The sequence below is a fragment of the Streptopelia decaocto genome (assembly GCF_964273445.1).
Source record: "Streptopelia decaocto genome assembly, chromosome: 1".
Taxonomy (NCBI): domain Eukaryota; kingdom Metazoa; phylum Chordata; class Aves; order Columbiformes; family Columbidae; genus Streptopelia; species Streptopelia decaocto.
Genome location: NC_138663.1, coordinates 201,426,816 through 201,451,288, shown reverse-complemented (window position 1 = coordinate 201,451,288; position 24,473 = coordinate 201,426,816). Strand labels below are relative to the sequence as shown.

Below are 24,473 nucleotides of genomic sequence, written 5' to 3'. Positions count from 1 at the left end.
CGCATAAAAATAGCCATATTCCATGAGACCAAACTCTGATGTTTTGCCGTGGGTGGTAGCACATACACAGGAAGGACTCCACATGTAGGGCAGAGTTTTTTTTCAGTCTATACTAGCTATAAAGGGTGGAACAAACACCACATTGCAGGAGGAAGGGTTATGATTTTGAGAATATTTGTGCTTTTAGAATATTGCTTGAGAGATGGTTAGGGAGCCATAAAAAAATTAGTGGAACCCGGATGTGTCTCATTCTCAAATCTGACGAAACAAAGGTGGGCTGATTTTCATGATCGGCAACCTGAACTACGTTAGCGTTTGCGTAATTTTGCAGGTTATCATCAAGGAGGTGAGAAAGGGAATTGAAAACATCCTTTTTTTTTCTGAGTTTGGGCATTTGTCGTTCAGTTTAGTGGAGGAAGGGCTGGTGATGGAGATGACATCCCTGTTGTACCCTCAGGGCCTCTCCAAATTGGGCTCTGGGGAGCGATTCTCCAGTCTCCTGGCAATTGCCGTAGCTCCTGTGCACGCTCTGTTAGGCGTCCTCATTTGCACGTGTGCTACTGGTTTATTTATTGCGGTGTAATTGCTTGCTGTGTTGGTGCTGTTTTTCAAAGCTCACATGAATGATCCCACTCCACTCAATCTGCTATGGTAAATACTTATTCCAGTGTATTGTCTCTCACCTTGAATGTCCTTTGTCACTGAAGCAATTTGATTCCTTGCTTTTCTTTTCTTGATAATCTTTCTGTCCCCTTGTTATACTTCAGCCCAGTGAGCCTTTGCCCTTTGGGAAGCTTCTCCATTTTGTGCTTATCTGCGCTCTATCCACTGGCAAAGTAAGGCCCTGTCTCCTCTCCACCAAGGAGAAAAACCTTCTTGCCATGTCTGCCTTTTTATTTTTTTCACTTTTGCTCCTTAAAAAGAAAAAGAAGTGGTAATGATAGCTGGATTTATCTCTGTCTGTGGTCTGCATTCCTCTCCACCCTATGCAAGAGAGACATTATGAATAAAAACCACTTGTAAAATCGCACTTTAAGAGTTACACCGCTGAGAGCACTGCTGGTTGCTGGTTCCTTTCTATTCTTGTTTTAATCTGTGCCCCATCCTGCCTCCCCTGGCTGACCAGCCTTGGTTCTTATGGTTCTCTTCGGCCATCTAACCTGGGAAATCTGTCTTTTTATTCACCTCCTCCTCCAGCATCTCTCTCTTTTCAATCTGATTCCTGCTCTGGTGACATCCTCTCCTTCACCACTCTTATCTTGGATTACGGAGTTTCCTTTTTAATCACACCTCCAGCACATCCCTCCAAATCCCTCAAACAGGTTCTCCGAGTGATTTTCTTCATTTCTTCTGTCTCCTCCTTGTCACTGAAGGTACCAGTCAGGCCAGTAATAACTCTTCATCACATCATCTCGCATAACATTTTCCCAATGTCCCAAACATGTTCAGCTCTTCCCATTTGGACTGTGGAGCATAGTGTTCCAGTGTGCAGCTTATTTTTCCAGCTTCCTTAATCCTTCCCTACTGCCTAACCCCCATCATGATGCTCATTAATATTTAAAATTTTATCCTTTTCTAAAAGTATTTTTAAAAGCTTTTCTTATGTACTTTCAAAGTACATGTGGTCACATCACAGCCTGGCCCCTGAAATTTGCTTTTCTTACTATAGGAGGTAGGCAAGGTACATATGTATTTTTCCTGAGTGGCCCAGCAGTTGGTTAAGGAAGGCTGTGTGTGATTCAGCAGACACATCAGGCCGTAGGTATAAAGTTTTGCAGAAGGCACTAGTGTGATCTTTTTTGCCCGAGGCACAATGCACATCAAAGGGAACTCGGGGGGGCAGACGGAAAAGATCTGTCTAATTTGCTACTAAGTTGAGCTACAGTGTGCTGTGGTGATGATTCTGACTGAAACATCAGTTTAATAACACAATAAAAGGCATTTTAGTTCTAGTGTCTGTTGGTGATAAGGAGATAGTTTTTCTCAAGTTAATAAATTTTAATTAAAACTGCATACAGTGATGTAAAAACAGCATTTTATTCATAATCATTGTCAGCTCTTAGTCAAGGAGAAAAATTTAGCTGGCTAAGATGGGATGGAATTTTTCTTTGGAGTCTCCAAATTCATTACAGAAAAATTGAACTGAGACCTTTGGTGGAGGCTGATATGATGCAATAAGGAATTGCTGTAAAATTAAGAAAAGTCCAACTTTCATTCAGCATCCTCCAGATAGGAGATGCTTTTTATTGGCTGTTTCCTTTGGGAATGTGCTCATTACAGTAACCATCAAAATAGGAATCATTCATCTTGAGACACTGCTTATGTTTGCTGTCTGGCTGTTTGGGGAATGAGATCTTTAATTAGTTCAGGATATAAAATATTACACATCTTTTCCCTCCAACTCTTCCTTTGTTGCTGGGGTCAGCAAGTGCAGCTTTGTTGTCGTTGTGACTGTAATGCTGTTGTCCTTGTCTGGTCATAGCACACTTTTTATCCTATAAACTGTCAGGACATATCTCTGCATTCTGTAAATAACATAAGAAATCATATCCTGAAATGGATAATAAATGTATCAAGTGTGAACAGTGATCTGGTTGACACATACATGATATCATGACCAGAGGAAGAGTTTCATGGCTGCCTTTACAGGAGACTTTTTAAACTGGAGGGTGAGATCTGGATTTTTTCAGAGGGCTTGAGAGATTTAGCATTGGTACGAATTACATTATGATTTCATGCAACATTTCCTTAGAGGTAATTGCCATAGTCTTAATGGAAATTCAGGCAAATAGACTTCTCAGGACTGGTATGTGGTGTTTCTCTGTCAGTGTAGGAAGTACAGATGGCAGCAAGTCAAAGTCTTTGCTGCTTATAGCCAGACAGGGCTTAAACTAGAAGGGATAGGAAGATAAAATAAGAATATACTACAGAATCACAGAATGTCAGGAATTGGAAGGGACCTCGAAAGCTCATCCAGTCCAATCCCCCTGCCGGAGCAGGAACACCCAGATGAGGTTACACAGGAAGGTGTCCAGGCGGGTTTGAATGTCTCCAGAGTAGGAGACTCCACAACCTCCCTGGGCAGCCTGTTCCAGTGTCTGTCACCCTCACTGAGAAGAAGTTTCTTCTCAAATTTAAGTGGAACCTCTTGTGTTCCCGTTTGAACCCGTTACCACTTGTCCTATCCTTGGTTGTCACCAAGAAGAGCCTGGCTCCATCCTCATGACACTCACCCTTTATATATTTGTAAACATCAATGAGATCACCCCTCAGTCTCCTCTTCTCCAAGCTCCAGAGCCCCGGCTCCCTCTGCCTTTCCTCACATGGGAGATGCTCCACTCCCTTCATCATCTTTGTTGCCCTGTGCTGGACTCTCTCCAGCAGTTCCCTGTCCTTCTGGAAGTGAGGGGCCCAGAACTGGACACAATATTCCAGATGTGGTCTCACCAGGGCAGAGTAGAGGGGAAGGAGAACCTCTCTTGACCTACTAACCACCCCCCTTCTAATACACCCCAGGATGCCATTGGCCTTCCTGGCCACAAGGGCACAGTGCTGGCTCATGGTCATCCTGCTGTCCCCAGGACCCCCAGGTCCCTCTCCCCAACACTGCTCTCTAATAGGTTATTCCCCAACTTATACTGGAACCTGGAACCATACCTTGTTTAACACTGGTGCTACATAAATCTAGTCCAGATTTAAAAACAGAAGGTGTGAAAGGATGTCGTTGCTCTTTGAGGAACTCTGGGAAACGCTTTCTCAAACTGCAGGCACACAGAGGCCTCAGAGGACCAGCCCAGGAGGATGCAGTAGGAGGGCACAGCTCTTCCCCCTGGCCAAGAAGCAGTAACCGACTGTTTTGGAATGGAAATTCTCTTTCTTTGCTCTTTCATGTGAGACCCACCAGTGGATAAACCTCATTCTTCCCTCTCTTGACTTTCTGTCTCCTCCCTCGATCCCTTCTGACCTTATTCAGTCATTCGTGTTCTTGCCACCTCTTTTAACCCTGTTTTCTCTCTTGGCATCGCTTCACCCTTCAGATCTGCCTTTGTGTCTCTGGACTGGGAAAAATCCACAATTCTCCAAGCATATCTGCAGCTGCCAGGCGCCCCTTCTCCTTTTCTCTCCTACCCAGGCTCCTTATTCCTGCTCTGTATTCTGGCTGCCTTCATCTTCCCACTGCCAACTCTTCTCTTTTCTCGTCGAGTTTCTGCTCGCTCTACTCCGCTGAGATTACAGTTGACTAAACCCACAAATTATCACCTCCTGGCCAAATCCCAAAGCGTCATGCCTGCCCTTGGCCTTGACTTGTTTTCGCATTCACTGCAGTTGACCCCTCTATCCCCTTCAATTCACTCTTTTCTCTGTAGCTCTTGGCAGCTACGATTGCTTTGAAGAATGGCTGGTGCCTCTTATCTCTGAAGTGTGTTGTTCAGCGACTGCCTTGGCAGCTGCGTCTTCTCCATATCCCCCTCGACTTAATATTTAGCAAAGCTGCAGCCTCAGTTACTTTCCTTCTCTGTTTCTTGTCCTGTTCACTTAGAAATTTCACGTGTTTTATTGCATCAGCTTCTCCTTCCGTGCTGACTGCTCAAAAATAATACCCTTTAATATAGAAACTTCCATTCCGGTTGGAATGGAAATTGGTGTCTATTCACAGAAACCCCCTGCTAGTTCATTTGCAAGTTGCTGCAATCAGCTCGTGTATTATCCCTTCCTGAAATTCCTGTTTTCTTCTCCATCACAGGGGGGAAAAAAAACCCAAACCCAACTTTCTTTGACTGAGCACAGATAGGTCATCAAAGGTTACTGTAGGATTTTTCTTCTGCAGCACTTCCAAATGCCGTTGTGTATTTCCACCCTTCGTGCCAGATTGACCTAATGATCTCTGGAGTCGATGCAGGGTATCTTTTGTCCCTTTGCTCTGTTTCTGATTACCTCTTTCACACAAAATGCTGCTTAAAAATCAGTAACAGAGCAAGGAGGTGAAGTTATATTCCGGAGGGTTCATTCAGGTTAAACACAACCTCTGCTTGTAAAGGTCTTACAGTAGAGCAAGACAGGCAACAAGTTTGTGTTAAGAGTAATTGGAAGAGATTGGGCAAGAATAAAGAAAGTGCTAATGAGATTATGTATTAAGATGAGGCACTTTGAGAAATACTGCTACACATGTGTATGGTAGCCCTTTTGGTAGGGTTAAACCATGTACCTGAAATGTTGCTGGTGTAAAAAATGGTGTAAAAGATGGCAGAACCAAGACTGTGAACTGTGTCCCAGCTCCATTTTCAGGAGCCCGGGAGGTTTAGCATGAGACCATCTGAAGTTTTCCTTAAATACTTGATTTCACTAAGGGTTCACCTCTGTGGTGTTACTTACAGATCTCCAGCAATGCTCAGAATCTAATCATTTTACTGCTGCGGTAACAACGCATATTGTAGAGATTGTTGGATAATAACGATAGTAAAAAGTAATTCCAGCGATGTATCCAGTTTATGAATGGCTGTAATGTAGTAGCACAATATTGCTGCTCTGCTGGAAACCATGTAAATGCCTGATTATCTATACCTATTAAAAAAACCCCAATTATTTATAGCAGAAATAAAAATAAAGCATCTGTTTGTCACTGGGGAAAACACACCCTGCGTTGTGCTATTATGCGCCATGCATGTATTGAGATTTCTGCAGTCTCCAGTCCTTTAATCACGGGAGTTAATAGCCTGTGCCATTAGACTGTGTGAGTTTGAGGGAGGCGGTGCTCTGCGCTGAGGTCTGTTTACCCACTTTTGTAAAACTTGATCCATTTTTGCCCATTGAGCAGCTGAACATGTGTTGCAGCAAATTTGCACAATCAGTGAAACTGAAGCTGCGCTACTTAATAATGTGGGAATTTTATACAGTTCTTATGTTCAGTCGGGATGTCAGTGCCAAAGTTAGTAATGTGTGTGTGCGCTTGTTTGTTTTGCCTTTTTTAGGCTTGTTTTGTCTAGCTATTGTAAGAATTAGCAGATGTTTCATTTGATTCATGGTGCTGGATGTCACCTCTTGGAACTGGAGTTTTAATTAGGTGGCACCAGATGCTTGTTTGGTAGCAAGCAAGTTGAGGCGCGCTCATGCCGGGAATGCCAATGTCATCTTAGTGCCATTGCCACTTCCCATGTCATTTTGTCCTTGGAGTGATGCTTTCTGCAATGAACATCTACAATCTGTCCTCATTCTCAGCCTCTGCTTTACTTTTTGGTTGTGTCTTCGAGTCCCTTGCAAGGACCGTTCCATCAGACCTTGCTTTGAGTGTCCCAGCACGTTGTGTAAAAATTACTGACCGACCAAGGTAATGCTTCCACGATCTTCTCCGGTGGAGTGCAGGATCAGAAACCTTGACAGCACAGTTCCTCTTGGAATTCCAAACTCGGATTAAGGCAAAAACTGTGCTGCCATTCAATAGCATGGCCACAGTACCAGTTAATGGAGATCCTTTCAACTAATATGCTCCCGTGCCAACAGCAGTCCAGACCTAAGCCTCTGGGAGACAACCTGGCCATGCAGGTGATGGGTGACAATGTAGGATTCATTGTGGCCATGGGACATCCAGATAAAGGAAGACAACACAGGTACTACCAACAAAGTGCTCAGCTTATAAATGGCTGCAGTATATAATTTAATATTCCACTTAGGTGGAAACCATTTAGATACCTAATGGTCAGTCTCACTGTGTGTGTAAGTGACATCCACACATAGCAAAATACTCGTTTCAGTTTTTGGAGACTCCGCTGGGAAGAGCTGGTTTGCCTGTCACCTTCTTACAGAGAGTAAAATAGAGCAGCTCATATTTGTTGTTTCTGGCTATCTCTAAACATTTCTCAAAATGCTCCAGCCTCCCTGGATACCTTTTTCTGCTTTGGATTGACCACTGGGGGTGTTTGGGGAGATGCCTGAGGCTCGTTCACACTGTGGTGTGGCAGCCCTGGGACACGGCCACCCTGATGTGCTTCGTGTAGCCTCCTCCTTGCCTTCCTGGCACAACTGTCAGTCTATCAGTTCCGAGCCTTAACCTTGAATTAAAGCTGTCCGGGGTATGTCAGCACCATTCGCAGTCACACCTCTGGAGTATGAAATAGTAGTGTCCTCTGTTCAGACGTTTTGGCCATGGAGCTTTCCAGCCTAGTCCCTGGTGTGATGGTTTTGAATGACAAATTTTCCTCTTGGATGTTCGCCTTCGGGATCCCAGTGAATTTGTGTTTTACTTGCTATCACTGGTGCAAACATTTTGTCATTTACAATAAGCATGGAGTGATTCATCTGTTTAGTTTGAGAGGTTGAATGCCTGACCACAATATGTTTTCTTAAATTTTACAATTTAATAGTAGCCTGGGGTGCTGTATTAATTTTACTTCACTGCTCCAGGAGGCTGAGATATTGCTGCTCGATTCTCTCCTGCTTTAGTTTAGCATTACTCCGTGAGATTTAAATGACTGCTTGGTAGCTGGAGCTTTACTCTTTCCCTTCTGTTGTATTTCGACTCTGTGATGCTGGGCTTACCGCTCCGTTAAATAGGTGCAGAAGCACCTGGCTGCTGGGACATTTATTAATGTTTGCCGAGCTGCTGAAGTGATGTTGTATAAGGTCTAACTATTTTCCAAACAATGCCATCCTTCAAAAATTCCTGTACACTGGGTCTCATAAGAGGGAGTTTGATTGCAAACCACCACATTTAAAATTGTTCCATTTGTAAGTAAAAAATGATTGACAACTGAAAGCTGCCTTACATGTTGTTTTGTTTTGTTTTCCCACTGGCCCTGTCACCTCATACCCTCCCAGGGTCAAAACAAATCTAATTCCATCTTGTAGGAGAAAAAGCAAATAAACCCAAAGATATTATTATTTGTTACTTGGGTTTTGGTCCTCACCACAGTATATTTATAAGGTAAACTCAAGTTTAATGGAAGAAACTTGCCTGTTCAAGAATCAAGTTTTGAATTGTGCTTTCCCAAGTAAGCTTTCCTGGAGGAGCCACTATTTCTCAAATGTGCTGTCAGAGTTTTAGTGCTGGACAAGTGGACATGTTACATCTCAATTAAGAATGGAAGATAAATGGGTGGCAGCAAATGGAGGTCATGGGTTAGAGGCATTTAATGGAAGAAATGGAAATGAAAATTGGAAAACAATCTGAGGGATCTCGAGAAGATAAGAGCGAAGGAAACTCAATTAGAGGGAGCCACGCTTCCTCCTGCTCTTGGATCTGGGATAATTTCCTGGTTTTTGTTTGGTTGGGTTTATTGCTTCCACAGTCGGCAAAGTTGCATTATAAATAAATAATTAAATTCAATTTTACAATTTGCTTATACTGGTGCATTTCAAATATAATCTCCATTTCAAAATTGTGTATAAATAGACAAATAGACTTTTTCTATCTTAAGTGCAACCCATCGATTAGCCTTAGGCAAAGCCAACAATAGCATTACTATAAGTGTTTAAGAACTTAAAGTATAAAATACAAGGACATTTTTAAAACCTAAAATATTCATGAATGCAAATTAAAATGCTAAGTGTTTATGAAAGCTTTGAACTGCATACAATGATGGATTTGTAAGGCAATGCATGCATAGAAAGCATAATATGCATTTATGGTATGGCCATTCACAGAAATGAAAATAAATCAATTTTCCTTTTACCCTCTTTCATTTAGAATATATGTATCTGCAAGTGTATGTGCACGTGGTTTTATACATACGATATCTGTCTGTATATATATACAACATTTCACCGAGATGAATAAGTGTGATAAAAGTGGTGGAACTCGCTGTGGTGCATAATGAGCACATAAGGGTTGTGTCCACAGTAAAGCCCTTATTTTCTCTGTCTTATTTCATTAGGGCTCACGCTTGTGGTTTCCCTCAAGGGATCACACGGCGTATATTGGTACTGCAACATTTCATTATTTACTTTATCAAGACGTGGGCTTTCCGCTCCTCTTTAGGGAGCTTAGTCTGCCTCATGGTAAAACACTCTAAAATTGAGCTGCTGCAGTTCATGTGCGTGTAGGTACACACCAGCTGGGGGATGCAATACTCACTCCTACTGAGGGCGTCTGAGCCTGGCCCTGAACAAGCAAGGAAGCGTCTGGGTGGATGCTGATGTCTCAGCACACCTTGCGTGCCAGGCTGCTCATTTTGCTTCCCACCATCTCGCGTAGAACTACAACATCTCCTGCAAAAGCAGGCAGGGAAAGCTGGCAGAAAGTACCGTGACTTTGGAGGGCTCTAGTGTGGTAAGGGCTGAGTTTTATGTCTCACATGAAAGGCGTGCTTTGGAGAGCAGCAGCCAGAGCACATTTATTTGCTTCAGTGCGCTCAGAGCCAAAGGGAAGCACCCACCGAGTCGCTGGCACCGTTCCCAAAGATCACGGTAGGGTTGTCTGTGTTAAGGCTTTCATCGTGCTGCTCTGATTCACCGCAGTCCCTTGTGTGTCTCAGCTTCCCATTCCCTTCTGTTTTCTTGTCTGAAGAAGAGTATCCTACCTGTGGAAGATTTTTGAAGATAAATGTCGGACTAATGCTTGCCCAAGATTAAAAGAATGGTAGTTTCCACCAATATTCTCCAGTGTATTCCCATATACTCTTTGAACCTTGGATTTATTACCACACAGAGTATGGGGAGTGAAACAGAAGTATAATTACAGTCTGCTTGGGCAGGTTCTGTGCTAGCTTTGCTGTTACAACCCCAGCTCCATTTCCTCTGTGCAAGGTAGCAAATTAAAAGATCTGACTATCTTTATGATCACGTGCAGGTTTTTCCTGCAGAGTTTCTGTGAGGTTGCTCAAGAGTTTTGGAAAAAATCCAACGTGGAAATGAATTCTAGTTATTTCACGTTTTGCAATCACAGATATGGCTGTAGGTGAGATGTCCCCCATGCAAAGCTTGTAGCTGTCTCTAAGACCTTTCTGTTAGAAAGATACTTAGAAACATCTGGGATTGCTTGTTGCAATTTCTCTGGATATTTTTGCCAAACTAGGAGAGAGTCAGCTTAGTTGTGAGTGGTCTTTGAACACTGATGACTGGTTTTGGTGAAGGATCTATACTGGTAGGGTGGATGTTGGGAAATGAGAAAAAGAGGTTCAAAGAAAGCTGCAGGACCAGCCTACTGTTTTCCACACCAAATAAGACCATTAAAAAAGACCCAAACTTTTAAGGAAGGTGAGAGTATTTGAATTGCATTCAGGGCAGGATTTTTAGGCCAGTCAAGTTGTGTAAAAAGTGAGTTAGAAGCTGATGATTTCTAAGTAGGCAGCTCCTCAGCCTGCCCATTTGGGCTTCAAAAGAGACTGAACTCTGCAGTTTGTTCTATAGGACTAGATTAAATTCAGCATATAGTCAAGGACTAGACTGTCCTGTGCTACCCTTTTTGCTAATTCTGCAGGTCTGCAAGTTCAGACCCAGTTCATCAGTGGCCTTGATCAGCTTGCCAGCTCAGATGAAGGCATCAGGAGTTCACTTTGTGGTTTGTGGTATGAACTGGGAGGTATCAACTTCTCAACCGTCAGCTACCAGCCATGTGCAGATGGTTGTGGCACCTCCTTGGTTAATACCAGAATGACAGTATGGGTGAAAACGTGATGCCAGCGTCATTTCCCTGCAGAGGTTCATCATCTGTGCAAAGGGTGGCTCATGGGGACTGCTTTGTGGAGGGTATTAGAAGGGGGATGGTTAGTAGGTCAAGAGAGGTTCTCCTTCCCCTCTACTCTGCCCTGGTGAGACCACATCTGGAATATTGTGTCCAGTTCTGGGCCCCTCACTTCCAGAAGGACAGGGAACTGCTGGAGAGAGTCCAGCACAGGGCAACAAAGATGATGAAGGGAGTGGAGCATCTCCCATGTGAGGAAAGGCAGAGGGAGCCGGGGCTCTGGAGCTTGGAGAAGAGGAGACTGAGGGGTGATCTCATTGATGTTTACAAATATATAAAGGGTGAGTGTCATGAGGATGGAGCCAGGCTCTTCTTGGTGACAACCAAGGATAGGACAAGTGGTAATGGGTTCAAACGGGAACACAAGAGGTTCCGCTTAAATTTGAGAAGAAACTTCTTCTCAGTGAGGGTGACAGACACTGGAACAGGCTGCCCAGGGAGGTTGTGGAGTCTCCTGCTCTGGAGACATTCAGAACGTGCCTGGGCACCTTCCTGTGTAACCTCATCTGGATGTTCCTGCTCGGGCAGGGGGATTGGACTGGATGATCTTTCAAAGTCTCTTCCAATCCCTGACATTCTGTGATTCTGTGATTTAGCGAAAGAGGTCTGAGGTGTAAGACCCGTTCTTGTGCTTAGGAGTGTGACCAGAGCTGCTTTTGTGTCTGTTCAGAAGGGAAACTGGACTCCTGTCTTTCCTGAAATGAACCGCAAGAGATGATCCTAATCTTTTCAACTTTGACAGGTGATCTGAACTAAATTTTGGCCTCCAGGTAACCCTTTTGCCATTTTTACTTCTGCAGTCATCAGAACTTCTACCCAGAGCAGAAGCAGCAGCTTGAGGTGGTTTTATACCCTCTGGACATGAAGGATGAAAGGGGGATGTCTCTTTTTCAGACTCTCTAGAAAAGAGAAGAGCATACGCCTAAAAGTGTACTTAAGAAAAAATGAAACGCTTTGCTTCTGGGCAGTTTAAAGCAATAGTCGTGATTCAAAAAAGGTCACCTCTTTTTTGACTGTCGCCTACCTTGGTGCCTGTATGCAAAGCCACTGTGATACAGAGGAAGAACTTAAATTTTCTAGACCTAGGGACAACCCTGGATAAAACTTCAGGTTTCAGTGCATCCAGTCCGCATTTCATAGTGCAATGCAAAGTTTGTTGCCTTGCAAAACAGCTATGTTTTGCTACAGCATCAAGGACAATATTGACAAAGTACTGCCTGGAGAGCCCATATCCACAGGAAAATTCATTCAAAGAAACCAAGGGCATTCGATTGTTCTTACAAAGCCACAAGGTTGGCTGCCTGAGAGCCTCTTGTAATCTGTGAGTTTCTCCTCAAGCACGGAAGGGGAGCAGGTTGTTCACTGTACGTCCCTCCTGGACTCAGCCCGGACAGAAGCGGTGGATGTTTGTCCAGACTCACCGGTGGTCATGGCCAGCAGATGTGCTTCTTCTAAAGCCTTGCAAACATCTCAGAACAGGCTCTTTGGTTTCTCACTTGGCCTCGTGTGTGACAGGGAGAAGACACAAGCAAGCTGCTGGCTCATCACCTTACACAAAGTGAAATGACTTTCTGGGCAGCTGGGATTTGGCCCCTGCCCTGCGGTAGTGCTGGGCTGCTTTACGCCTGGCTCACGTCAGGATGCTCTGCCTGCCTGGGAACCACCCATTTCTCGTATTCAGTGAAATTTCCAGTTTGCATCGCAAATTACCATCCAGCGAAGGACACGATGCCTTTCAACAACCAGAACTGATGACAAGGATTTCAAGGTGTGGAAGGAGCTGTTTTTTCATTAGGTGTATTTTCTCCCCTCCATTGGGATGGCAAAGCAGAAGCTGTTGGGGCAACAAATGAGTGACCATGGGAGTGGGGCTGGGTGGGCCGGAGCAGCCCAGCACCCCCCAGGGAACCTCCTCTGTCCAAGCTCCTCACAGAAACCAGCTGGACAGTGTTCACAGATCATGGTGCTTAAGGACAGAAGAGACCAGATTGTTTAGTTCCATCCATTTGTATCGCTGTCTATTATAACATCCCTTTTGTATCTCTTTACTGAGTGATCTTTCTCTGACTAAAGCATAACATGCATTTGCCACAAAATGTATCTCCTCCAAGACTTTTTGGCCATCATTTGCAGATATCTAGAGATAGGAAGAACTTTTTCTGAAAATTAATCACCAGCGTTAGAAAAATAAATAATAAAGAAGGGTATCAAGCTGATTGCTAATTTTATTTTTCCTGGCTTTAGTTTCCAACCATGAGATGTTGCTCCACCTTATTTTGTCAGATTAAAGAGCCCTTTGCTTCCCACTAATATTTTGCCATGAACTTTACATGGTTTTTCTAATAAAGTTGCCTCTCCATCTTCTTTTAAATAAGCTTAGCAGATTGAAATCTTAAACTGTCTTACCGTAAATCATTCTCTCTGCTCCTCATACAGTTTATGGAGCTCTTTTTTTTTTTTTTAATCTTCTTCAGTTTTTTAACATGCTTTGTAAAGAGGACTCCAGAGTCATGCATGGTACCTTCAAGCAGAGGAAAGGTGGCTGTGGGTTAAATGGTGCTCTGTGCATCACGCTCACCTTTTCACGGCCATGTTCATGTTCAAGTGCAGCATGGCTATTAAGCCCTTTTCAGATGCACTTTTTCTCTCCTTTTTGACTGCTCCTCTGGGTTTATTTTTGGATAGAGAGGAAGCTAAAGGCACACTGCTGGGTTAACATTGTTACTTCTCATAGGGTTGCCCATTTGCTGTGGGATGAAAGAAACAACAACAAAGGTGGGGCAGGGGTGGGAAAGATGACTGTTTCCGGTATAGTGTATAATAATACTCTATTTCTAGTATAACATATGTAACTAAAGGTGAAAGGCATTTACTGGGTGGAGTATTCCCAGTAGTCCCTTGTCTGCTGTGGCCAACCATCCCAGGCCGACGCTCCTCAGTGCTGAGATCCATCAGAAGAGCCAGTGCCGGTTTATGTTGCACTTGAGCCTGGGTAAGTTCAGCATTGTCTCCATGGTGTGGGGGATCACTCGCTCTCCAGGGCAGTTCGACAGCTGAAGCAGATTGACACAGATTTTGCTGAAGTCTTTCCAAAACAATCTCTCATACTGTAGACAGCACAAAAGATACAGAGCTCTGCGTGAAGGAAGAGGACCCTGCACAGAAGTCCCTTGCCAGGACTTTTATTGGAATCCTTTTGAGCATCCTTTGCCTTTTTTCTCCATCACTTCTCCCTGCTTTAGCTTTGCTCCGCTTCTGATCTCATTTCTAAAATAACTGGGAGCAAACCTTTATTTTTAAAATAGCTTCCCCATCCTCCCAGCAGAGGACACATGGGTTGGACTTTGATCTCTTCATTTTTCTACTAAAGAGGATGTACAGAAAATCTGGGTTACTCCAGGCATTAGCCAGGCCCTTTGTGAAAAAGTGCCTCCATACAGATGAGTTATTATTGAGGTTTAACAGCTTTCATCATTGCTGCTAACAACGTGAGGATTTCTGCTGGTACCATCCCCACGTTCCGTGTGGTTGGGAAGGCTGCAGAGGTGGGCACAAGGCACGCGAGAGTTTTGTAATCCAAATGGTGCTCAGAAAATAAGGGAAAACTCATGATTTGCTGTAGGGGCAAACAAATAACAGAGGGAGAAATGCATACGGAGGAGTTATCAAGTGAAGAGAATTCACTGTTTGCAATTCATGTGTCGCTGGGAACCCCGTGGCCACAAGTACTTTAAAAAAGTGTTTTAAAAAGTGTATTCAATAGGGTGAAATTATACCATGAACTGCTTGTTCTTCTATGGGGAGAGGCTGAGGGAGCTGGGCTTGTTTAGTCTGGAGAAGAGGAGGCTTAGAGGTGACCTCATCACTCTCTAGAACTACCTGAAGGGAAGTTCTAGCCTGGTGGGGATTGGTCTCTTCTCCCAGGCAGTCAGCAATAGGACAAGGGGGCATGGGCTTCAACTCTGCCAGGGGAATTTTAGGCTGGATATGAGAAAGAAATTGTTTCCAGAGAGAGTGGTCAGGCATTGGAATGGCTGCCCAGGGAGGTGGTGGACTCGCCGTCCCTGGAGGTTTTTAAACTGAGATTGGACATGGCACTTAGTGCCGTGATCTAGTCAATGGACTGGAGTTGGACCAAGGGTTGGACTTGATGATCTCTGAGGTCTTTTCCAACCCAGTCGATTCTGTGATTCTGTGTGTGATTCTGAGTTACATTAAGCATGTGTTTGACAGTTGATCTTCCTGCCAGCCTTTATAAAATCTTGAAGTATCTGAATTTTGCATGACACCTGCCACAGTCGCAAAATCACACTTTTCATTTTCCTTGCCTCTTTGGCTGAAAAGCTGAGCCTGTGCATGTCCAGTGAATAGCACAAATTTAATCCCGTGAACAGGCATCACATTTTACTGTGCCTCTGAGACCGAAGAGGAAGGTGCATCTACCCGCAGCAGCCTGCGTTCATAGAAGTTGAACAACACGGTTCAAGCCACGCGAGCACATCCCGTTTTTCAGAGCAGTGTCACGGTTTGTCCCGTCGCTCTCAAGTTCTTGTTTTGAGTAGGAAACGTTACGTGGCAGCAGTTCAGTCATCGCCGGGGCTCCTCTCAGCCTGGTTTTACTGCAGGGTTTTATTGCATTGTTCGGCAGTGATGGAGTGTGTTAAGCTTTGACAGAGATTATTCATCAATGAGAGGGTTTCTTTGTAGTATTTGTGCTTTTGAAGGCGATGTTTTTTTTTCAGAGTTTTCCATTGTGTATTTTTTTGTTTATCCATGTAAGATTATGTTTTTCCCAAGCAAAAAGTATTAAAGCAAAATGAATATGGGTATTTCTTTTAATGAGTAGAGGGATGTGATGGAAGATACAGAAACCATAATAAAACCTAGTCAGGTGGAAATGTTGGCACATCTTATTTCATTTAATTCATAAATGGGAAGAAAATAGAGAATTTATTTGACTAGGCCTCTGGTTCAGTGTCTTGATGATATGTTTGGAAAATTACTCTGAAATTGATGTGTAAGTGACCTTGAAGATGTTATATTTAAGTGATAGTTCATTTTGATGTGAAGATGTAAGCCTCCCTCCCATCCCCTCCACCAATAAAGCAAGCAAAGCAAAACCGCAGCGTTAAGTTTAAGTCATTTGAAGGTAAAGAAGGAAGAACTCAAAATATAAGTAACCTAAAAGGTCAAGCACCTAATCTGCGATGTGCCTGTGATCCAGTGACATTAAGATGATGGTTTACAGGAAAGTCTGCCCTCACGGCAACAGTCCCATCGCCTTGCTGTCTGCTTTGGGGCACGTGGCAAGCTGCCATCGGACCCCTGAGAAAACGCAGTCCCTATGGTGGGTGGCACTGCTGCATCAGTATGCAACAACAGAGAGCAGTGTGGGGGAAAGGGACCTGGGGGTCCTGGTGGGCAGCAGGATGACCATGAGCCAGCACTGTGCCCTTGTGGCCAGGGAGGCCAATGGCATCCTGGGGTGTATTAGAAGGGGGGTGGTTAGTAGGATGGGAGAGGTTCTCCTGCCCCTCTACTCTGCCCTGGTGAGACCACACCTGGAATATTGTGTCCAGTTCTGGGCCCCTGAGTTCCAGAAGGACAGGGAACTGCTGGAGAGAGCCCAGCGCAGGGCAACAAAGATGATGAAGGGAGTGGAGCATCTCCCGTGTGAGGAAAGGCTGGGGGAGCTGGGTCTCTTTAGTTTGGAGAAGAGGAGACTGAGAGGTGACCTTATTAATGTTTATAAATATGTAAAGGGTGAGTGTCAGGAGGATGGAGCCAGGCTCTTCTCGGTGACAACCAGTGGTAAGACAAGGGGTAATGGGTACAAACTGGAACACAAGAGGTTCCGCTTAAATTTGAGAAGAAACTTCTCAGTGAGGGTGACAGACACTGGAACAGGCTGCCCAGGGGATTTGTGGAGTCTCCTACTCTGGAGACATTAAAAACCTGCCTGGACACTTTCCTGTGTAACCTCATCTGGGTGTTCCTGCTCCAGCAGGCGGATTGGACTGGATGATCTTTTGAGGTCCCTTCCAATCCCTAACATTCTGTGATTCTGTGATTTACCCTTTGAATCACATCATGCATATTTGTATGAATAAAAATACACACACATATCCCTCCCCATATTTGTTGGTCTTCATATATACAAAAATATCTTGTAAGTAAATAAGTATAATATTAATACAATCTATGAATATATATGAAGTCCAACAAATATGTCAAAATACATATATACTTGTTGACTTGAGGGGACACTGGCCAGACCTAAACTGGATTATTGCCTTTGATTGGTTGGACTTCCTCTCCAGCTGTAGTAGATGAAGTTATGTTTGTGTTTGGCAGCCTGAGGCAGGGCTGCCCAGGGTCCGTGTCAGGGCAGGACACTGTCCCTGGCCTGGTGTCAAGGTCATGCCCACACAGGCTGCGCTGATGGGGCTGCACCTGATTTAATGACCCCCTCTCAGACCTGATCTACAGTTGCCCTGTGCCTCCAAGTCACCCAAGTCACCTTGACTGGGCCGTTAGCTGGCCCGAGACCTCAGAGCTCAGATGAAGTTTCCATATGTCCCCAATCTGGTTTTCACACCAGCTGGCCGTGCTTGGGTCCAAACCATTGCATGGTGGTGATTTCTTCCATGAGCAGAAGCGGTTTGCAGCCCTTTTGTACCCCCAGTGGGGTGCACACAACAGCAGTGGTGGTCCCTCCTTTGGAAAGAGCCCACACTTGAAATTGCACCTGAAACACACAGTGGCATATCGTGTCCAGCAAAAGTGGTAAACCTGTGCATTATCTACTTACATATCTATTACATGCAGATATATTACATTTATTAATATGTTGAATTAACTTGTCATGATCCTGGCTGGTAGTGATATTAATGAAATTGTGTGTAATAACACGGTAAAAGGTATATTTGCACACTGATACAGTGTCGGTGGAAATAGCATTGCTGAGGATTGGCTTTCTAATTCCCTTTTACTGCTCTGGGAATGTAGACATAATATTCACTGCAGAAACCGCATTTTGAGGTAACAGTAAATTTATACATGCAAAACATCAGTGAAAAAGAGAAAATTAAAAGTTAAGCCCTAGACAGGAATCTTACCTGCCTTACATTGTTTGACAAGCATGGTTTATTATATATGTTTTATATTTGAACCAGATAAAAAAAATATTATTAGGAAGTTACAGGTATATATAGCCTTACAAAGTTAATATTGCTTTTGGACCCATTCCTGGGCATGATCTAATCTCCATTTAAGTCAATGGGGATATTTCCCTTCACTTCAATAGAAGCTGGGTTTGCGTTTTAATATGCACTACAGCCTAGAAAATTTGTGCAATAAAATAAAAACAGAGGGCCACACTTTGCACGGTGGGGGGGCTTAAATGAAGGCACTGAAATAGCAGTTAATCACCAGAGTAAGGAGCCTGATTCTCAAAGCTGCCGGCTGCGAGCGGTGGGGGGGATGAGCGATAGGTCTCCTTCATGCTCCGGTTGAGTTTGTGGCTGATGTGATACCACCGTCCCTGCACTGGGGATTCACGGCTCAAGAAGGCTTTAAAAAGAGGTGAATGTGATGTATGGTTTATTCTGATTCCTACTGTTTTCGGTGGCCCCCGTGCGCTGAATCTCTCTGGCATTGATGCTCAGGTTCACGTCTTTGTTGTGCTAAAGCTGTTTAGTCCTGTGGGTTATATTTACGGTTTACCCTTAATGGAAATAACAAAATAAATATCTCCTAAAAGAGGTATGCACACTGCTTTTAAACACATCAGAGCCATTCTACGTGGAGGATCTAAATAGAAAAATATATAGGCCAGGCATAATGTTAGCTTTCTTGAAATCATAAATTTTCTTCCTTAATTGGGTGTGAAATTCCTGTCTACAAATCATGCCATTTTGGTTGATTTTACATTCATTGGTTTGATGAATGATGGGCTTGCAGTATTTTTAAACTTCTCTTGCCTGCGATAGCTCTCTGCTAAGTGTCCTTCAAAAATCACGTCTTTGCTCAATGCAAGGAATCTGGATTAGCTCTGACATTTGCCTTTACACTCACAAATCTTTTCATTGCCCACCCTGTGCATCGATGTGTGGGGCAGGATCCAGCCGGAGCTCGGGGGCAGGAGTGGGGATGGGCGGATGTAAAGCCTTAACCTCGGTGAGGACAGATGAGGTGTGTGTAAACTCTTTCTTCCCCTTTGTATTTTAGATTTGCAAGTTTGGAAATAAAAGAGTCATTATTCAACTGTTTCCTTCTAAAGCTGCATTTATTTATTATTTTTTTCCCAGCAAGGCAATGCGAGTGAGGACCTTTGGCTGACAGCTCAGTGACAAGCAAAGTGTTGTGTTTGGGGCTATGAGACTCGCGGAGTCTTTGATGAGCGTCATGAATAATTAGTAGCGTTTTGGAATCACTGATTTTTTTCTTTTCTTCCTTTGAATTTAAGGGATGAAACAGAGGTCCCAGTACTTTGTTGTCGGTAGGCATTCCTGACTCTGCCACATTCCTGTCATTTTAATTTGGGGACAAATGAGCTTCTGCTTTGTAGATGGTTTGCACTGAGCCCCTTTGCTTTCTGGAGGAGGGAGGGGCAGACTTAAAGCTCTGGAAGTGGGTTTTTGTAGCACTTTGCATGGCAGAAGCTGATGTGGCTGTTGCACATATTGGGGGTGAGTTCTCAGGTGCCCCGGCGGCTGGAATTAGGAAGGTGCATCCATCGGCCCTAATCCTTCAGTCACCTTAAAGATTATGTACTTTTATAGCTACTTTAACCGCTATACCTTGCATTTGCACTAGCGAAGAGATGGCTTTATGTGGGGAGGGTCAATCTGCACTCTGGCAGCTGGGAACATCCGGGGTGCGGTGCTGAACTGTCACTCACCTCCATCCAGCCCACGCTGCGGGTTGTGCTGAGAACAGGCTCTGCCTTTGCTGCCTTCACCCCTCCTGCCCCCTCCATGGCCACTCCGGGACCAGGGGCTGGCAATCAGTGGCTGTTCACCCTATCTGCCCTGCCTTAATTCCCCAGTCCGAGAAGCAGCTTTGTGCAATTAGCTCATGTTCCTGAAAAGGGATGAGAAGAGCGAGCAACATCTTGTCATTGAAGTTCTTCTCAATTGAAGGACTGAGCTGAGGGTATTAAGCACATTGTCCCCTAGCAAAACCGCTATAGCATTTTGATAAAGAGATAATTAAGGGATTTTCTGTACTACTTGTGTGTCATAGAAGTTGGTGGGTTTTTTTCCAAGTCATTTCTCTTTCTGTCTGTGCAGGAACCTCCCCACATCTTGTTCATCATTTGCTGAAACTGTGGGAGTGTGACTGGTTACACTGGCAAATTTATAACCCAGTCAAATCAGCAAAATCACATGGTACATTAATTTTTGTATCTAGAACAATAACTTGGGTAGGAAAATAGGTTTTATTGTCTCTTCCCGGTACCAAGATACCAAATTATGAGCAATTCTGGCCTGTTCCTGGCAAGGAGTTGGTTCTTCCAGATATCCTCCTCATTGAGTGTTTACACTCTCCTTTTTCTGCTGTTGATTCCCAGCCATCAGACCTCAATTTGCTTTTCTCAGCGAGATTAAAGAGCCTCGTTACTCTCCTCTGACTTTTCCTTGCCCAGCTTCTTACAGACCACCAAGTTGTCTTTTAATCTTGCCTTGGAAAAAACCTAAACAGAACTGAACTCCTTTCAATGTTTGCGCTATTGAGAGTATTCATGAAGGATGATCCGACTTTTAGGAGGAACGTATGTGTGAAGCAGATATCCATGGTGATGGGCACCTATGTAAACAGCCGGGCTGACAGCTCCAGTAAACACTCTCTTGCAGAGCTGTGGCAGGTCCATTCATCACGGGACCTATATACAAAGTACTGTCAAACGTGTAAGGTAAACAAACAGGGGGCTGAAAAGAGGTGAGGAAAGAAATAATGCTTTTCTGTAATCCCTTTTTATTTTAAGAGCCTCTTAGGTTTCTCGTGACTGTAGTAAATACATAACTTTCAGATAATTTTTGAGTGGAAGGTGTCATTTGGAGTGGTCCACTGAAAGACATGCAGCAAATCAGTGGGAGGGGAGCGAGGGAAATCCAGTTTGCTGATTCTTTGTCCAATTTAATAGCCACTAACTTCTCACTCACTTTTTGCTTTCCCCCTTCACAACACTGTGTCTCTGTGTGTGCCACTTGCAGGAGCCATACAGAAAACATTATCCCGTTATTTTCCCAGGGAAAGAGGGCAAACAAGCCTTTAAGAGAAATGAGCACACAACCTTTGCATTGCTGGCACAATGCCGAGCCCAGGGGCTGCGCTTAATTTACATATAAATGTGCCCAGGGTTTTAACCAGAGATTAATGCACTCTGTTGTTATTTTTCACTTACGGTGTTTGTAATGCACGTGGTGCTTGGTGATTCGCTTGGGGCAAATGGACCTGGAGGGATGCAGTGGCAAGTATGTCGGTGACACTGCTTTTTGGATCGATGGCTGGCTATATTTTGGAGACTGCCCCAGGCCTGAGGAAGTGCTGGCTTCAGTCCTTCAGGGATACTGCATAATCTGGCCAAGGGTGACATAAAGAGCTGTTCTACAAACTGCTTGGTTGGATTTCAGCTGCCTCATGTAGAAATGCAGTAGCGTCTCCGCGGTGTAGTGTCCCGGTGGACAAGAACATCTATGTTTTCTGTTTTGTTCAGAAACGCATCTGCAAAGTCTTTGAACTTTTTGGTTTTTAATCACTTTGAAATGTTCAGGATCTTTGCTGATGTTTCTTCTTACCTCTTGAATTGTTTAGCTCAGGCGTTATTACCTTGCTCATGTTTCTCAGCTAATTAGTAGGCAGCTGGGAAGAGTGCACCACAAAAGGTGTCCAAGAGAAACCTTAGAGCTGCTCCCAAAGGCTTTTCCTCTCCTGGCCCTGAAAACAATGTTCTGTCTTTCTTCAGTATCTGTTAATATCTAGAGGCTTGAAAGTAAGTGAGGTATTTGTTTTTAATTTGCTGTGGTCTTATCCAGAGCTATTCTTGGCCTTTCCCATATTTTCGCTCAGCTAAAGTGAGTGAGCGCCTGCCTACGGACTGCCCCAGGGAATATATAGCAGTTCCTGATCCCAGTTCTATCAGCCTTTTTGTTTTCATGCCACGATGATGAAGAAACTGTGCTGATAATCAACTGCTATCATTAGTCCTCAGAGTTAACATCTCAAGTAAAGATGAAGTTTGGCATCCCTGTGGAAGGTGTCACCCATGCCTGCGTAGAGAGATTGACTAAATATTTGGGGATCACGTATATTCTTGTGTGTACTGAGTGTAGACCTGTATATGGGCAGACAGAAAGGAGGCACTTTGTGCAGGACATTCGGGAGTGTGGTAGAGGATGTTCCCGGGAGGGTTTCCACGTGGAAAACCTGACAGCGAACAAAGACCTTTTTCTTATTTGTCAAGCTGCTGCGTGGTGGTGACAGATGAAATGACAAGACATATTGAGGAAAAGAAATTAATTCATGTCTGAGACCTTTTAATAAATCAGAAATAAAAAGAAGAACCAGTGTAGCAGACGCATTGGCAGTTGCTAACACTTGTTCAATGATCCTTTCCTTCTGAAATACAGAAATGGAAAGTAGCTGTTGCCAGGAGTCATAAAATGAAGGAATGACTGAGAAGATAGATTTATTATCAGCTCAGTATTGGTGAAGTTTAGCTGCATGAACAGAGGTTAATCTGCTAAAACCTTCTGTGCTCTCATGGGGGGAAAACCCTACTTACTTCAAATTTTTGTTTATAGATCTAAAATAATTCTTCTTGTTTTCTGAATAAATCAACATCTCTAGGAGCACTAATGTTCATCTTTTTTTTGCCTGTTCTTTGCCCACCTATATTTTATTTTATTTATTTATTTCCACAGGGTGTCATTTATTATGGGCTCTTCTCATCCCCACGATGCAATTTCTCTTCTGGACTTGTAGGCATTTTCATCACAGATCACTGCATATTTCACTCATGTTTCTACAGAAAGTCATTATGTAGCACAGGCTGCTGCCGACAAGAATATTTAGAATACACTCAGCCTTTGTCCTCCAGTGCTGCGTTGCTCACCTTTGGTGGGTGAATAATATTTCTGAGCAAGAAGGATGTGGATATGATGTTACTAGAGAAAGACCTAAGCCTGTACATGGCTGGAACTGCTACTGCTCCTTTACCCTTCCTCTCTATATTGTTGATCAAACTGTAGGAAAATACTTCTCAGTCCAAACTAGCATTAAAAACATAATTTAAAAAATACAAAACTTAAAAAAAAGTAGAAAATTAAGACAGGTGCAAGTATATCAGGCATCTCTGTAACCGTGTGGTGGGTTCTGGGATCTGTGGAGGGTTGGGTGGGGGATGTGGGGAGCCAGGACCCGACTCCTGAGGACAGGCAGCATCTCTTCATTATTGGCATCTCGCTTGGTGGGCTTCTCTATCTTACACCAGTAGCAGTCCCTTAGGACAGAAGTTCCATCATTCGCCTCTTGTTGCTGACTCTCATTAAAGTCGTTTAGCGTGTTTGCCAGTAAACTTCAGTATGGGATGTGTCCTGCTGTGAAATGTCCAGGCAAGTTTGCACTGGGGCTGTTCATATCACAAGACATCAGAAGTTCTGTCAGGCCATCAAATCCATCCCTTCTGCTGATGACTCAGGAGCACAGGGAACATCATTTTCATGTCTGCTCTTCAAGAAATGGAATAGACTTACCAGCTAACTTTTAAACCAAAGGTCTTGTCTGAATCCAATGTCATAAAGGGATTCATTGCAGGTATAATCTAAAAAGCCAGATTTGATGTATGACTTTTAAGACCGAGGCCGAGGAATAGTGCCAATAAATTACATCTGAACTTTATATACCCCATTAAGAAGGATTCCCAATAGCACTGGCAAGGAGGGTCCCTTCTTGGCAGCCCGTGCCTTCCTTAGCAGCACCCAAAGTCTGCCCGAAACACCTCTCACATGCAGCCCTGGGGGCTGCTGCTGCAGACTTTGGTTTCTAAAGGATGATTTGTGCCTATTCCAGTGTCTTTAAAGTTTTTCTAAGTCTTCAGGCTGTCACGGAATCTTTCAGTGCAATCTGATATGCAAAAATAATGAAAGCCAAAAGGACATGAACATTCCTTGTTAGTGCTGATCTTAGGGCATCTCTTTCCTCTGTCATTAACTGATAATGTTGTTCTTAGTAGCATCAAGCATCATATGAGATTAAATTCAGGTGTTTCTGTCTTGCCCTGCAAATTTTACACCAGTTTCCATCTACTAATTACATGACTTGATGGTCTGCAAACTGTCCTTTTTAGTGTATCTCAGGTTTGAAATCCACTGTATTAATCTGTCACCCAAGATTTAATAATGCTGTATTAGGAAAGTGTTCTTGGTATATATGTCATAGAAGTGATGAGAAAGTGCATTTGCTTATTTTGATGCTGCTGAGGGTGTGTGTGGTACTGGCATATGTGATCCCCTGTGCATTCATGATTAGTGCTCAACTCAGTGGACGTTTGAACAACACAAGTACAAACAGATCTTCCAGTGCTTGGAGGTGTTTCTGATTTAAGGGCCCTTTATCTCTTTTTGCCTATTGTCTTCATAGTTTTGGTGTTCATTTCAGGAGCAGGATGGATTTCTAAAGCACTTTAGGTAGAAATGAGGTGGGTGGAAGTCCTTCATGGCAGGAGCTGTGTGGGTATGGGCATGTTCCTTCAGTGGAGTGGTGGGTGCCATGCCTCTCTGTGGCTCTGTTACAT

General features: G+C 43.8%; 1 protein-coding gene across 4 annotated transcripts in view; it reads left to right on the top strand.

Moving 5' to 3' along the window:
* Positions 1-24,473, top strand: part of FAT3 (FAT atypical cadherin 3) — a gene marked incomplete at its 5' end in the record, with an annotated part of 328,465 nt that overhangs the window by 74,813 nt on the left and 229,179 nt on the right. The window lies entirely within an intron of this gene.